A 17,647-nucleotide genomic window follows, 5' to 3' on the forward strand; every position below is an offset into this window, starting at 1 on the left:
ACATTTTCTTTCCCCAATAATTTGTCCCATGAAAAAAGAGTGATTTGGTGCCAACAGCTTCCCCCATAAGCAAGACTTCTTGTTTGAGCAAATCTTTCACATGATCTGACAGCACTGTATCAGCTTACTATTTTTTTTTTTTAAATTATAAAAAAACCCAACAAAACCAAACACAAAACACTTCAGCATACAGTACCAGGACTCTCACTCTCAAATTACAAATTCCTTGTCATGCAAAGGTTTACCTCAGACTGTCTTACTGATTATTCAATAGCACATACAGGTAAATCTAAGCAAAACCAAATTTCTGACAATTTATGCCCATGGTTCACTTTTGGAGAGAAAAGAAGCAGAGAAACAGTTAGTAAAAAAGGAATAAAAACTTCAAATTAAACTTATTAAAAATAAAAGTTTTTGCATAAGGTCAAAATAGTTACAAAGTTTTACTGTATAAAATTGATTTGTTTTATTTGACTGGAACATTTTTAGTATTAGTATTGGTATCATAATTACTTTTTTCAGCTGTTCTCCAAATATTTTTGTCAAAACCGAAAATTATAAATGAAACAAAATATTTCCATTTCTTATTAAATAAAATTATAATATTTTTAAGCCAATAAGTTTTTTGAAACTATTATTTTAGTACTGCTAAATCTGCATTTTAACTTAAACATTTACATAAAATTTTTTTCCTATGCCTAATACCACTTTAAGAGAAGAAAAGATATGCTGACTTAATATATGCGGCCAAAGAAGAATTTAGCCCTTTAGGTTAAGCTTTTTTTCTTGTATGCGACTATGCTGATGAATAATCCTGTGTGGGTCATTTACCTGCTTCTTTTGTTATGTAGTTAGTCTTCACATAAGTTGTAAAATTAAACAATTAATCTATTGCTTAGTCCTGCCTGATGTTAAGGCCATGTGACCTGGTGGGTAATACTCAGTTCCCATCAGCTTGGGAACTTAGGATGCCACTGGCCTTACAAAATCAAGCTTTAAATTATTGTTTGTGTATTGACTGAGTGTCCACTTAGTGATATAAGAAAGAAATAAGTTAGGTCTTTCCATAATGGACTAAAGTACGTATTGCCTCCAAATGAGAAATAAGAAACTTCACTTGTTTGAACAAATTAATGTTATGTTTACTTTCTGTAGACCAATTCAGGGACTTCAGTAGCACATTATTTACAAGGTGTGTTTCTGTAATTGTAATGAAATGGAGACAGGAAATGAGCAGAGATGTTTGAAGGACTGATGTAAGGTTGTAGCCTAGAGGTATTCCACTGGGTGATAATATTCACATCATGTCTTAAAGACTATATGTTTCTACACAATGTCTGAGATTCTTTATTTATATTTAAAGCAACCACGTTTCTGAGTGGTGGAACAAATTTTATTCTTTCTAGCGGAATATGAAAAAAATAAGAGAGAGAGTCTGTTTAGTTTTGGTCAGATGACACCTAAGAAAAAATGGAGGTAGGAGCATTACAAACACTGGAGCCTATGACAGCATTGCCAATATTTCTAAAGTGCTAATCAAATGACTACTACAAGCATTTTGCCTTTATTTAGAAATACATGAATTTAAGGTATATGACGGTTTGTATTTTATATAAGCAGTCCTGTGAAAAAAGCTGTGCCTATACTTGAAATTAATAAGGAAACACTGTAGCGTTTCTATTTAGTGCTATAATTTAGTAGGTGTTTGAAATTATTTCAACTTGTCAGAAAAAGTCCAATTTGCTTTCTGGGTTGTGAAATCATGGTTTCATATCTGGAATATTTTAACAGCCACATGATACAAATTAGCTTAGGAGGATTCAAAAATAATTGATATTTTTGTTGTTATTTTGCATTTTAGATCTCCACTTAATGATTGAAAGAATTCTAAATGAGCTTGTCACAGTGTTAAACAACAAGCACGAAAGTTCAGATTCTGTTTCAGCTTCCATTTGTTCTCTGGCTGCTGTTGCTCTAGCACTCTGAAAAGCCCACTGTAATAGCTGAAGTTTTCCATGTTTGTTTTTTTCTCCTCTGTGATCCATTTGAAAGCTTATAGAAAAAAAAAATCTTCAAAAAAATAAAGACAGTAAAATTTAAAACTTGAAAGTTGCTTACTTTTACTTGAAAATTTCCAGGTAGCTTGTCTCATGATGTGCTAGTTCCTTAATCAGTATGCACAACAACAACAACAAAAAACCCACCAAGACTGAAAAATGGCAAAGATTCACTGCAAACATTTCAGTTATTTCAGAAAAACTGTGGGTGGTTGTCTATGTGTCTGAACACATGGACAAATACTATCAAATGTATCAATAAATATGTACTATATCCATGCTGTTCTAAAAATGTACTTCTTACAGATAACAACAATTTTTGCTATATTGAGTGACTACTTTAGAATGTTAAAAGCAGCAAACTTGATAGTGGCAGCTGCCTAGTTGAGGATGATAATACTTCTAATTATATGTACCCACAGCTAATTACACTGTCATTGCAAACTGGTACAGAGATACATTATTTTAGCAGCAAATCCTACTTTTCAGGCATTCCACCAGTTCTCCTGAAGACTTCTAGGCTCTAGCCCTGCTGTACAGTCCCATTGCTTATGTCTGGCTTGCTGCCAAACACAAATAGCTTTTCTGACTACAAGAACAAGCACTTTAAGAAGGAACTAGATTCAGATGTCCTTGTTGTCTTACCCATGGCATTACATCTAGATAACAACATCCTCTGCCTTTTCATCTCTAAGGAGCTCAAATTCACTCAGGCTTTGCACTAGTCTGGTTTCTGCTGTCACAGAACCCAGGCCCAATCCCTTGACAGTAGAAAATCTGCTGATGAGCTACAGCTGTCTAACACATGTAAAAGATGTTGTCCAAGGTGCCAACATCTGGCCAGCATGGCCCTGAAAGTGTATTAGCTGCAGAAGACTTGTAGTTAGGGCAGACAAGAAGTACACTCATCCATCTTCCTGCTAGGAGGAAGCTGAGAGTTGGGTTATTGTATTCTGGAACTTATTTGCTTCTATTTATTGCTTCTTCATATTGAGAATATTATAATTCTTCTTTTACTAGTGCTTCAGTGATCTATCCTTCCTCATGAGCTCTCACATGCATATGCTTCTCATTTTTAACTTCTTTTTTTCCTGCCTATTCTTTAGTGGCCTTTGAAAAACTCACAGCTTAAAGTAAAGAGATAATCATTACTGCTTAGAGCAAAGGAAGAGCTCAAACACAGAATACTGGCATGCTCACTGCAGTGGTTTACCTTCTGCTTCTCATGTTTCTTCACAGGCTTCAGTCTACTTCAGTTTTTTGCTTTCTCACTGATCTGTCTTGTCTTTTCTGCAAAGACAGTCTTGCATTCCTTCTTCTCCCAATCTCCCAACCTTTGTTCTATTATCCCTAAAAAGGTGGTTCTATAAACAAAATTGAATTGAAAATGAAATAATTTTCAAATTTATAGACTTCTGCAAAAATTGTAGGTATTGTAGCCCAGAACTACCCTTGTGCACCTATATGACATGCTTCATCTAGGAGCTGCCTCTTCAGAAAATTTCTGTATAGTCAAAGAGCAGAGAAAGGCACTTTGAGAGCCCATTAGTAATGTAATTCACTCTCTGGAGCTACTTCACTTTCGGTTTACCATAGGGAGAACAGTGAGGGTGATTGTGCAGTAACACAGTGCTTCTGGCAATGCCTTAGCCAGCTGGGAGGAATCTGGTCTCATTTATAGGTAAATGACAGAATCAGAGAGAAAGAGATGCATAATGTTTTTTTCAAAACAGTATCTTGCTTCTGATACCTTCACTGGTCCCCTGCAATGCAATAGCAGAATTGTTATGGGTCATTCTACCCAGCTGAGCAGAAATATGCCTGGGTATGTTCAAAGTATACTTGCTTCCTTCATGCCCTCCACCTGTATGGAATGAAGCTAGCTCTAAAAGGCATTCAAACCTGTCTTTCTCTAGAAATCTGAGCTGACAAAACATGTTTGTTTCTCATTACCAAATACAGAGATTAAAGTAGAAAAAAACAAACTTGGGTACTTTTCAAATACAACTGCACAACAACAGTAGCAACCATATAGCATTTCTTCAGAGACTGAACACTTGCTTGCATTCTAATGGAAGAGCCTGGAAGAGCATGTGTAACATTGCCATCTAGTGATTTCAGCTGTAACAACGTGTTTTAACAAATCTCAGATGTATGCGCAGCCACCTCCGGTAATAATAACCTCCTTCCTTCCTCCTGCTCTTCATGATTTATTATTTGGCACTCATATTTATTAAACTTTGTCCCATATTTAAATTGGAATTGCATAAGAATCTTTTGAAAGGGCATCTGACACAATTTAAAGGACTGACAGTAAATAAATAAGGTAGTTACTGCAAGTCGCTAGGAATAAGATCACACTACCTCTAAAAAATTGAAAAAGTTTCTTCTTATAGTTTTTGGTTGCATGTTACTACATCTGTTAGAGATGTTTTCACTAAAAGTTCTGTGTTTTCACCAAAACCAGCTTCTGGGGAGCTTTTCAGCTGCATAAAGCAAATTACATAAGAGAAGGAAAAATTCATTATTCAAATGGAACTGAATATTAGGCAATAGTGGAACTGACATTTGACAGGAACAAGCTGAAAAGGGGATATGCAACCATTTCATACACGTGGGAATCCATCTCTTGAATGGCAGTTGTTAATTGCATGCTTAAAATGCAATGGGACTTGGGGTTAATGTAGGTTATATGATAACAAACACATCCTGTATCAACTGCAGGACCACCTTAGACTAGACGCCTAATTTTAGACAGACAAATTTAGATGAGCTGATTTCCGTCCAGGAAATTGTATCAATGTAGGCATTCAGAAAGGTCAATAGATCTGATGTGTAACAAGAGGAAGATGGAGAAGAGATATGATTGTATGCATAGTGTCAGACAGGTGTGCACATGTTCTTACCTCTTCTTCCTTCCTTGATATTCCACTTCAGCACTCAATCTATTCAGCTGTTTGGATGGCTTCCTTATTTTCCAGAAGTAGAGGGCTTTCCAGCCTAGGAAGAAATATGCTATAGCTCAACTTCCTACACACAACTCAGCAGCATTCACCGGCTACATGGTAAATTGGGGAAGTGGGCAAATACCATAAAGACATAACTGATACATCTATGCCTTCAGAATTACACATATGCTCTTGTGGTACACTAAAATAGACTGAGAAAAAAAGGAAAATATTAAGGCAATTTCTTAATGTATCCACTGATTTTGTAGGCCCTACTATGGCAACTTGATTCATGCAAGTGAAGGCATTTGTTCTGCTTTTGCATAGGACAATTGAGAAAAAGCCTCAAACTTTCATGACACATTAGTTATGTGCTGAAGTGAAGGTCACCACAAGTAATTTTCACCCAAGTGATTTTGGCGTTTTTGCTTGGGTTAACATTTACTTATCTTTTTTTCTTTCTTCCCTCTTCCTTACTGTTCTGGAAAACACCAAAAATGCCTGGTTCCTGAATTTTTCTTCTCTTACCATTCTGAATAATTTTTTGATTGAACTGGAACACCAGATACAATACCTGCAGGAAGCAATAAACTCTTACAATCTGTCACTGTCTTAAATGTACAGTGTAAGTGCATTCCCTCACTCCAAAATATTTCTTGTCCCTCAGAATACCAAAATGTTACTTAAAGGGCTTTTGTTTTATTTTTAAAGAAGAATTTTATATAAAAATGTACAGTTTCATAAGGCACAATACCTGTGAAATGCTACCAACTTGAACTCTTGGTAATTCAAGTATGATAGTGCCTGGAAGGTTATATAAAACAACATATTTTGTTTGATTTGCTTTCTGACTTATAGAGACACTTTATGGAAGCTATTCAAAATGTCAACTATACTTATCTTTCTATAGAAAGGGAGGAACATTTCCTTTTAACTGATTTTGTATTGGCTTTAAGGCTTGAAAAAAAAGAACACTAGTCACAATCAGAGACATTTTTTCAGAAAAGACAAGTACATATTTGCCCGATAGGCAAAGAGCACTGGGAGTGGATTTTGAACCTTTATATTGTATTTCTTTCCATTGACAAATGTACTACCTGTTAAAACACACACAAATACAAAATTACACCCTATAAATATCTAGAATTTTTTTAATCACAAAAAATTTTACATCCACTTAGGTGATAGAGTTACAGTACATTGTGTTTTGCCACGTAAATGAATGAAGTGAAACAAAAATAAGTTAATATGTGGTGCAAACAAATGTAAATGGACATCTCTCCCTGTAATCTTTTGTGAAAGATGCTCTTGGGTCCATTTAAGGTAGTGATAACTTCTAGCTAAAACAGCCAGTTTATATTCCAGCAATGTTATCATTATTCAAGGGAAAGAAGTATATATTCTGCGAATTGGAGTGCATGCACAAAACTTGACGGTGAAGTAAATTATCAAGCCAACGTCCAGAGGAAGCATGCTGTAAATAGGAATCATATCTTTAATTCAATGTTCACTGGTATGATAGCCTGCCTCTAAAACAGCTGAAATTGGAAATTTTGCAGAACCAAGTGAAAGGTTTAACCCTAGTCTCAAACAAATGCTTGTTCATCTTTCACAATTCAGAGCAGTGTGCACCTACCTATCTCCAAGACATAAGCCTCTAGTGGATTCACAAAAATGAAGAACCAGTCTCAGAATCTTCTGAGTGAAAGAAACTCATTTAAGCTTCTCTCCTGCCTTGCCTGTGAATAACCTTCCCCATCCAACAGCTCTTTTCAGCTGCATGAACAGTCTGTTTCTCTTCTAAACTCTTTCCCTTTATTCTAATGCATGCACTAGGCTTCCTTTCATCTGTGAGGTGCAGTTTTGGCATAGAGTCCACTGAGGACAGCTGACAGGATCTGTGGAGCAGATATGGCACCCCATGAAGGTGTTTCCATCTGCTGACCATGACTAATGGAGAAGTTCAAAAGGTGGGGCAAATACAAAAGATGTAGGAATCCATGAGTAGAAGAAGCAATTTTCCTTAATGATGTCCTGGATTCATCCCAGGGCGTATTTTACAATTGAACAGCTATGTAATTTTATGCTACCTGTCTATATTTATCTGTGTGTAGGGATATTATTTATTGCAGCAACCTTTTGAGACCTCAGTCAAAACCAAGCCCTGCTCATGCTGGGCATGATAGCAGTGAATAGTGTGAATGCAAATGTTGTTGCAAAGAGCTCCAGCAGACTAAGGAAAAGAAGCACTACCATGAGTACTTTACAGAAAGGAAACTGAGAAATGGAGAAATGAAATGCCTTGGTTAAGGCCTGCAGGAGTCCTGTAGAAGATCATTTCTCCCTGAAGAGCATATTCAGTATGAAATCACTGCAGTGATGAAACACAGTCAGCTGACTACAGACTTTTAGATGGTCCATGAATTTGTTGTTAGAATAACGCCTTTTTCTAGCTGAATGGTGATAATGTAAAAAAGGAAGTTTTTATCAGCTGTACATGAAACATTAATAAGTATAAACAGAAAAACTAGAAGAAAAATGAAGTAATTACTTCAAATAGTAAATAGTTTAATCCAAAAAGACACCTACATAAATCTTTTTCTGTAAAATTTCTAATGTTCACTGGATATCAAGCTTTGTTTCAAACCAGTACCATATGTGTTACTGCAATAAATATCCACAACAATGATTATTTATCATTCTGTAGTTTTAATGGTCCAGCAGACACTCTGTATCAGTACTTGTGTTACTACTACAATTCGCATATAACCCCAGGAATCATAAATAATGTTTTTGAAAGAATAGTACTTTCAAAATACTACTAATTAAGGTAAGAATATTGTGTTGCTCAGAATAAAAGATTGTTGTGAACTAAATTATCCTTAAAGAGGAAAGTTAATGCCTTGAAAATACAGTGAATGCAAAGGAAGAAGAGAGAGAGATTGCTAATTTCAAAGCTACAGAGGAACAGCATCCAAAACACAGCAGTCCTGAAGATATTTTTGTTTACCATTTGGAGCCGTAGAGTGACATGCAAATTCAGAGCCAACAGACTGTGGATGATTAATTTTCTAGTTTTATGTATATCAGCTCTTTGCAAGGAGATGGACAGGTGAACAGGAAATACTATTGAGTGCTTCTCTGGCTGTCTGCCATACTCTGAATGATGGCTAATAACAAAATTACACCAGCACTTGGCAGATTGTCTTAAAAATGAAAAAGAAAGTTATAAGGTGAGAATCTGAACATTTTAAGTTTATCTTCATACCTCTACTTAAGGAACCATACTCATCTAGAAGTTACTGCTTTATTATAATACAAATATTCTGAGATTTGATATATTTTTGTCCTGGTTTCAGCTGGGATACAGTTAATTTCCTTCTTGGTAGCCAGTGTGATGCTGCATTTTGGGTTTAGGATGAGAACAATGTAGATAACACACTGATGCTTTGGCTCTTGCTAAGTAGTGCTAAGTTGTTACTAATTAGTTGCTAAGTAGTGCTCACACTGGTCAAGGACTTTTCAGCTTCCCATGCTCTGCCAGGTGCACGAGAAGCTGGGAGGGGGCACAGCCAGGACAGCTGACCCAAACTGGCCAAAGGGCTATTCCATACCACATGATGTCATGCTCAGTATGTAAACTGGGGGAGTTGGCCAGGGGACAGGGATTGTTGTTTGGGGTCATGCTGGGCACCGTGGGTGGGTGGTGAGCAATTGTACTGTTATCACTTGCTTTGTATTACTATTGTATTATTATTATCTGTTATTATTGTTATTATTACTATTACTACTGTTCTATTTTTATTTTACTTCAGTTATTAAACTGTTCTTATCTCAACCCTTGAGTTTTCCCCTTTTATCCTTCCAATTCTCTCCTCCATCCCACCAAGGAGGGAGTGAGCGAGTGGCTGCATGGTGCTTAGTTGCTAGCTGGGGTTAAACCATGACAATTTTCCATAACATTTTTCTGTTATCTGTATAAATATTTTAATGTCCCCTTACTTCCTCTTATTCAGTGAAAGCTATTTCCACATTTAACAAAGTTTCAAAAATGGGTGCTTCTGTGCTGAAAATATCACTATGTGGTGCTTTGGCTAAATCATGAATTAAGCTTTTTCAATTGTAATTGTTTTTAATTGGAAAAGAAAAAACTAGAAAAACAATGAAAGGATAATAAATATGAGATCCTGTTCTTGACTCCTGCTATTATAAATCTGACAAAATGATAGGAATAATGAATGGATCCATTCAATATCTTCTGGCAGCAAACAATTTTATTCATCAGTAACAGTACTCAAGGATGTTGGAAGAAAGCTCTTCACATTTGAGGTGCAAAATAGCTACCTTTAGTTCCTAAAGCAAAAAATGTCATTTCTCAGATTAGCTAGTATAAAGGATTATTTCAGAAAAATGGTCCAATCAGTCCCCTAAAAAGCTCTGTTACAGAGGAAATTCATCATCATCAGTGACTATATTCAAGGCACCCAGGGCTGTCTGCTCATTGTTTGATGCACATCTACCATCCAAGAAAAGCATTCCTGCTGTAGAAAATGGTTGGATGGCATAAAAGACAGGTTGCAGATCCTGGTTTCCCTCAAATCAGAGTTTCAAAATGCAGCAGGGAGTTTTCACATAATCAAATTGATGTCTCTGCAGTTTGTTATATTAGAGACTTCCTCTCTTGAAGCAGCCTTGTGAGATTCTGTGGGTTTTTGTGTTTCACTGATGCACATACACTCTATATCAAATAAACTTTGTAAAAATGAAAACAAGAAGACATGTATTTGTTTGTCAAATAATCAGCCATGTCACTCACCTTGGAATTTGAGAATCAGGCTGGGTCCTATATGTGTACTGGTATTAATGAATTATTCTTTAACTGGATTTTAATAATTGTGGTATAGATGATTCGCAAGAAGGAATGAAATCTATTTCACATCCTTATTATTTCCCTGTCAAGAGACACAAGAGCTACCTGCTTGTCAGCAAAGTAAAAAGCTAGACTATAAACACACGGGAAGTACAATCATGTGGATATGACACTTCTACAGAGCAAGTGAAATTACAATTTAGAACTAAATTACATTGTTTCTGTGCAGACATTAACAATGTAATGTAATTTCTTGTAGCAGTAGGGTACCTTACTTAAGAAATCCCCCTTGCCCATGTGGCACTGTAAAGATGTTCAGTGATACACTGCAATGTACAGTTCTACAGTTCTTTGAACCGTTTAATGAAATACATATTTGCGTGTAAGCTCTGTAGCCTACAAAAACTCTCACGCAACCTGTGCTAATGAAGAAGAATGGTATTAGCTCTGAGCAGTATGAGAAACCCAAATGGCCAGATGCCATAATGGACCGAACCAGCTATCACGTGATGGTGAAAAGCGGAGAGAGCTCAGGGCCTCATGGGCATTTCAGTAACACCACAGCCTGTACCTCTGCGTTAAATGGTGGTTAAGTTTTGAACTTGTAGGTGATAAAATATTTTGTCTGTTGTTCTGGGCAGCCTATTCATTCCCTATTGTACATTTTATGTAGTGTTGATCTCTTTCTGAAAGTGCCAGCAGCAAGAACGCAATGAGCAGGGATGAATGGTATGGAGGCAGGTGATGGGCTATATGAACGAGAAAGTGCAGTACTAGGAAAGAGACCTGAAATGCTAGAGCTGCATATGTGCAAATCTCTTGCTCCTGAAACAGCACAGCTTTAAGGGTAGATAGGATGGCTCAGCTCAGAAAACTATTTTGAGCTAAAAAGAAAAGGAAGTTGGTACCCTAGAATGCACAGCTTTAATAGCTACTGACAACCACAAGGAGAATTAAGGTTAGACCCTCACCAAGACACCTAGTGGGATCTTATGTTATATACGTTGCTAAGGTAGAAAGTGCTGTCTTTTTTCAGCTTTATTGTTTCTCTTTATTCATCTGTTCTCTATCTCCTTAAATTTCTCTTCACATAAATCCTTGGACTCAGTATTTGCAAATGGAAAAGGATTAACATATTTTAAATATGCCCTTTTTATCAGGTTTGAAGAGTGACTGGAAGAATTCATCTGGCTTTTTCTGGACTAATGAAATAAGAAATGGTTATTTCCAGAAGTCGTATCACACCACCTAATATTAATGTATCTTGTCAGTAATATCCCTTTCTGGTTAATACAGCAATGGCTATAACTTCTGCAGAGCTCAGGATATTTTCAGCCTCCCTGTAGATTGTCTAAATGAAGAAGATGTGCTGATGATAGAATATTCTCTGCGTTTTTCGAGATGTACTGATAAGGTAGTCTGTGCTTTTGTTCTAGCCCACACATGGATTGTCATCATTCCCTGTATATTTTGTCTTCATTAGGAATGGGAAAAAAAATTGGAGCTGGCAGATACTCAGCTTAAATTTAAAAACAATGCAAGCATGAATATTTTTACTTGAATTCAAACATTCAGAGCTTGTAAGTACCTGCCAAATATTTCCCAAAGCCTGTGGATGGACAAGGTTCAGCACCTTTACATCTGTACTTCCAAAAAGCCTCCTGCTCTATCAGATATCCATCTTTTGAGTTTGGGCAATAGTTTCTGTCCTGGGTGCTGTCTTCAGATCATGTAAATAGTGAACGTATGGAGTAGGAGGTCTGAAGTAGCAGATATGCAGAAAGGAGCCTGGGGCTTTTAGTTTGCCTGGTAATGAGGCAGCAGCTGTTGAAAGACTATTGAGGAAAATCAGGCTCAGTCATCAAATCAGGTTACTTGGAAGAAGCAGTTGGGGTAACTCCAGGTAAGTAAGGAGCCTTGAATTTTACTACTTACTCTTCTGATCTACTGATTCATATATTTTAAGAATAAAAGGTATCACAATGATGATCTAATCTGACCTCTTAAATGACACAGGGCAATGAACTGCACTGGGCAATTTCTGTATTAATAATCTCTGTTTGACTTACACCATATTTTTAAGAAAGTTATCCAATCTTAATTCTTCAAATGATGAAGAACCCGCCTGATCCCTTGCTGAGTTTTTCCAGTGATTAATTACTCTCACTATTAAAATTTCTGCTTTATTCCTAATTCAGATTTGTCTAGCCTCATCTACTAACCACTGGATCTCATTACATCTTTCCCTATTAGATTAAAAAGGCATCTACCATCAGAAATGTCTTTCCTATACAGTTACTTAAATAGCATAATGAAGTCACCTTTTAACCTTCTCGTGGATAAACTAAATAGATTGAGTTCAACTAACAAGCCTCCATCCTGCCTTAAGGAAAAAGTGCAGTGATACTCTTTGGAAGGCTTTCATGAAATTTACCATTCACCAATTTTTTTTTTTTTTTCCAAAAGCACTCTGTACAGCTGCATGTAATTTTGTTTCACTTATTGACTTCCAGTAGAAATGCCAATAAAATTTCTCATTTTTTAACATACAGTGGCACAGGCTCAGCTCCACAAGAGCACTTAACTGTGGTAATGCTTGTTGTTCTCAAAGACAACTTTTAGTCAGTCATCTTCAGGAGCAGAATTTCTTTGTTATTGAAAGGTGGGCTCCTGAGATCCTGATGTTATTCAAGGGGAGAGCTCAACATGTAGAACTGGGATTCACAGACACAAGCAAGCTGAGTAGGAAGGCAGCCAATAAAAAAACATGTTTCTACAGGTCTTCTTCTCGCAGGTTTACAAACCTATCTGAGATTGAGATTCTTAACCTAAAGCCTCTCCTGGGTGTAGACACATAAGTCACCCACTTAGGGAAAGACTTTGAAGTATATAAAACCCAGTTCTGTCTTCCAAAAAGAAAAGAAAAAAAAAAAAAAAGGGAAAAAAAAAGATCCAATCTACTATACTAGAGACAAAGATAGCATCCGTCCTCCTCTAAGAAGGATGAAGCTAAACATTCAGGCTTCACAGAGACAAAGAAAACGAAATTGAGTCTGTACGTGAGTGATGAGGGCACTCATCTAGGAGAGAACAGTCATTGCCTTGTTTATGAATGCTGTTCAAGCAAAGTTTAATACAAAATGCCTTAGCAGGCCTAGAAGCAGGGACTCTTTTCAGAGCTGACTGCCCTTATTAAGGAATTACACAGTCTTTTTCTGACTCCGTGTTCTCCTATTGACGATACAGTTTATAAATATATATAATATTATAAAATATAATCATATAATTGTATAATGTATAATTATAAAATATGTTATTAAATGCAAGTATAAATATAATTATAAAAGAATATTTTTATATATATATCAATGTAAATTCACCATGTCCTGCTTTAAGCACATCAAAATTTTCTGTGAATATGGACCACGTGGTTTAAAGCTCAAGACTTATTTCCAGCATCTCTGTTTTATTTTCTTGCTGTATTGAATTTATGTTCATCAGTGTAAGAAGTGAGTGCCTTCGCCTTTAAGTGAATGCAATGAAAATGAAGGTTGCACATCGCCTAGTTGAAACTGCTGTTAAAAACTGTTTCGTTCTTTTGAGGCAGATCTTTGCCCAAAGAAGCCATACAAACTTTACAAACCATATATGGTGCATGCCATCCCCTTTAAATGCCTTTGGAGGCCATAAGGATGTGCAATTCCTGGTTGAAGCACTGTCAAAACTTCTGTCACAGAAGTGACAAGAAGAAAAGCACAAATAATCCAATTCTAAATTGTACAAAGCTTTTCTATTCAACAGTGAAAGTTTTTTGTGGCTTTTTCCTTAAAAGTTTCCAGTTCCTTAAGTCTTTTGTTGAAACTGAAATCGAAGCTTTTTTCTATAGTTAGAAAATACTTTTCTGTCTTCTGGATCAAATTCTTCACATAGTCAAAAGCACGGAGATTCAAGTAAGGTCAGCTAGATCATAATTATTATGCTTTCCTTTGTCCTGCTTGTTTAGATAGCATAACCCATTAGAACAAGTCTGTTTCTAATAATTTATTTGTATACACACTTGCTATCCACACAATGTGGCTGCAGACCATACAAAATATGAACATATTTTACTTGTTTTCAAAGAAAACAAATATGAAAATTTTCTTCATTAAAAAAAAAATGTTTTTCCACAACCCAATTCATTTTGTATTTACTACTTGGAACAAACATTTTTATTTGTTTTGCCATCCCTGCATATTGTAAAAGTGATACATTGCCAAATGTGTACTTCACACCACTCTTCCATTAAGATTATAGCTGTAGATAAGAAATTTTGTTATGAATGTAATCTGTGAAGTAGCTAATCTAAACTAAATGTTTAAGCTTCTTTTTGGCTACATGTTGATTTCAACCTAGAGACTGTTTCCAAGAAACATATTCCATTGAAGTGCCAAATTTCCTGATTGTCCACACTGGTAAATGACAGGTGTGGTCTTGAGACATGAAGAAGAGACATAATTTTGAGTCTGTAAAGCTTTACAGTGCATTGCTGTAACAGAACCAAAGCTTTGAATGAGCTGCACTGGGAACACCTCCACCTGGAGTCCCCATGTCCACCAGTAATTATTCCAAATGGCCATAGGGCAGAGTTTTTAACACAGAGCCCGCTGATTGGCTCCCTAAATTCCTTGATCTCTAGGGCTGTAAACCCAGCCAAACAAGCGTGGCAGCAAAAACCATGCTAGGAGGTACTCTGCAGGGCCAGATATGTCTACAACAACTTCATCCAGGACAAGATTATACAGTAGGAGTGGAGGAGAAAATGGTGATACACCTAGGTATTCAACTAAGTAGATTTGCACTGTCTCTTACTACCCGTCCCTAATTATGGACATAAGTCTGTGTTTTGACATTCTTCTTAGATTTGTTTTTTTTTGTTTTGTTTTTGGTTTTGTTTTTTAATTAAAGGGTTTGTGACAGCCTTATGCTTAAAAGAAAAGTGTTATCAGGCCCACACTGTTGAATACAAGGAAGTCCATAGTCTGATTATGAGGCTCTGAACTGAGGTGCAGGGATGCCTAACATATTTAAGTTTGGTTTATGTCTATTTTGCAAACTTTTCTTGAGGTAACAAAGCACTATCTATTTTTTTTTTTTTATGTCTTAAAGTGTAAAGATAGAACAAGATTTGTTGTTACGTTCTTTGTCTTTCTCAACCTTTTGCCTAAAACCTAGCTGGGAAAAGGTTTCTAGATTGGTGTTTTAGAATGATTTCTGAAAAAAAAATCATGTGTCTAAAAAAGGAGAAAATTCTCCCTCCATCAGTGTAAGGATTGTGACTTATCTGAAATTTCCCCTGAAGTATAGTCCAGGTATGAACTATAAGAAACCTGATAAGGTCTTGTAAGTTAGGAACAGCGTATTACTATAGGAAAAAAAAAAATAATCTCTTTTTCTATTCCCCTTGAAAAGGCAATTCCCAGAGAGCTGGTTGTAGGTTTGCTTTCAGGACTTCTTTAACAACTGCCTTTTTAGAAGATGGTAGATTTTTCACACTTGACAACAAAAAATGTTTTCATTTGCCAATTGTAGATTATTTTTGCTCTTAAATTTGTATCTAAACCTTCTTTTCTTTGGAAAAGCCTTTAGATTGGAAATTCCTTCTTCTGCACTTGTGTTTTTGGCACATGGGGCAGTGGATAAAAGGGAATTTCATTTGAATTAAGGGGATTTTTTCTCATTCTGATACAAGTATGTAGCCTCAGGTGAAGAAAGGGGGATGAGAAAGCCACAATTCTTCATATGGTTGATGGTGAAAGAGGAATATGGAGCTTGGTTCTCGATATAGTCCTAGAATTTGCAGAGCTAAGAGAGAGAGTACATGGAACTAACCCTCAGGGCAAGCATTTGGACAGCTGAAGGGCAGTTGCCCTTTTTGACTTTTGGGTACGACAAACCATCACTAACAGGCCCTTAAGGAAGTAACGGTGACCTGGAAAACTCCCATGTGTGGGTTTTAGATACTTTACAAATTGGCCCATATAAAAAGTTAAGCCTGTTTCAAATTCTTGAAAAAATATTTCTCGCCATGTTCGAAACATACAGCAAAAAAGACTAGGAGAAATCAAACGCCTTTTTTTCAAAGGAGATGTTATCAACTAGTAAAAGAAAAGTATAATCTGGCATATCCAGGCCATCAAGGTTGAGCTGCTCCAGTGTCAAGGAAACAGAGACAAGGAGTTTCATCCTGTGGAAAGAAGAGTCAGTGGACACCTAGCAGCAGCTGAGAATACATTCAGAGGCTCTGTACTGCCTAAGTCACCACAGCAGCGGGGATGGTAGAGTAGTTAACGTCAGCATATTGCTGATGCCTGTGTCATGCAGTTCAACATAGGTGACAAATTGTTCAAAGGGGAAGTTACCGGAGTTCTGAAACATGCAGTCATCACATATAGTCAGGCTAACTTAGTGTTCATGAAGATCCCCTGGTGATGAATGAGATCTTGCAGTATTATGGAATAATATTTTCTCTGACTGTAATATTCCTAAACCCTATCCAATGGACTACAGATTGATATGTGTGTCAGCAGCACTGGAACATTTGGGCATGTCATTCCTTCTGAAGACCACTGTGCTCTGCAGGTGTTGCAAAGTGAGGCCAGTTTGTGGGGACCTGACTATACAGTATTTTGTACATGGCACATTACAAAGGATTTGCACGTGCTGAAATATGGCATAGTTGTGTTCAGTCTGAAATATCCAGCTTCCATCTACTTCTGCACCCAGAAATGCTTGAGATGCCATGTCTTTGTGTTTCAACAAAAATTTGTGTTAAAATACATATATGACCTCTGTTATGTCTGGCAGTCAGGATGGCTCCACCAGCGACATGACCATGGGAGCACCAGACAGCCTCAGTATAGTGATTCTGAGAGTGACAACAGACTACAGGATCTTTGCAGGTTTTTCATGAAGTAGACAGTGGCTACTGAGAAGGGGTCTCAGGCTAGTGCCTGTGGTGACAACATGGTCCACAGTATGAAGAGCCACCTTTTGCTGCAGTCAGTACTGGCCACACAGTAATGGGTGTATTTTTACTGCATAGACATTTGTTGAGACTGTTCCCTCTCTGTTCCTTTTTCACTTCCTGTGGAGAAACTTAATGCTTATTTTCATAGCTTAGATACTAGTGTTGACATACAGTCTTCACAAAGATTATTGCCAGAGTCAATATAGAAAGTGTGCTTGTGTATGAGAAGAAATAACTTGTATTTCCTTGGAAGTCTAGGCTTCATATACAGTGTCTTTACGCTGCATTTATCTAGTGTATAAAGTCAATCCACCAAGCCTAGACCTAAGCACTTGTTCCATACTTTGCTTCTATCAGAAAAACAGTAGAGCCCTGACTTCAGGTGTGTTTTTAATAGAAGAACTTAATGAAAAGAGGTTTCCTGAGATCATTACAGAGTCATTTGTCTAAATGTCATAGATGTTCCACAGATTGTACAGTCAGCTTCTTCAGGGAGGAAAAAGAAGATTGCCTTTTTGGATTATCATCTTGCCCTTTCTCTAAGATGCTCACATTAAGATGAATGAAATGATTGCCTAAAAAAGCCCTTCAAAGCCTAGTGGAAACAAAGCATCTTCTAAGCAATTCTCTAATTCACAGTCTCCCTCCTTCCATACTATAACTTCAATTAGTCCAGTTATGATATTCAACAGTAATGGATTCAATTAGATAGCTGGATGACCATGTCTTGTAAGTAATTATGAATGTTTTCAGTTAAGCCAAC

Source organism: Nipponia nippon, unplaced genomic scaffold (assembly GCF_047370975.1).
Source record: "Nipponia nippon isolate SJK-2023a ecotype South Korea unplaced genomic scaffold, ASM4737097v1 scaffold_3, whole genome shotgun sequence".
In the NCBI taxonomy this organism is placed as follows: domain Eukaryota; kingdom Metazoa; phylum Chordata; class Aves; order Pelecaniformes; family Threskiornithidae; genus Nipponia; species Nipponia nippon.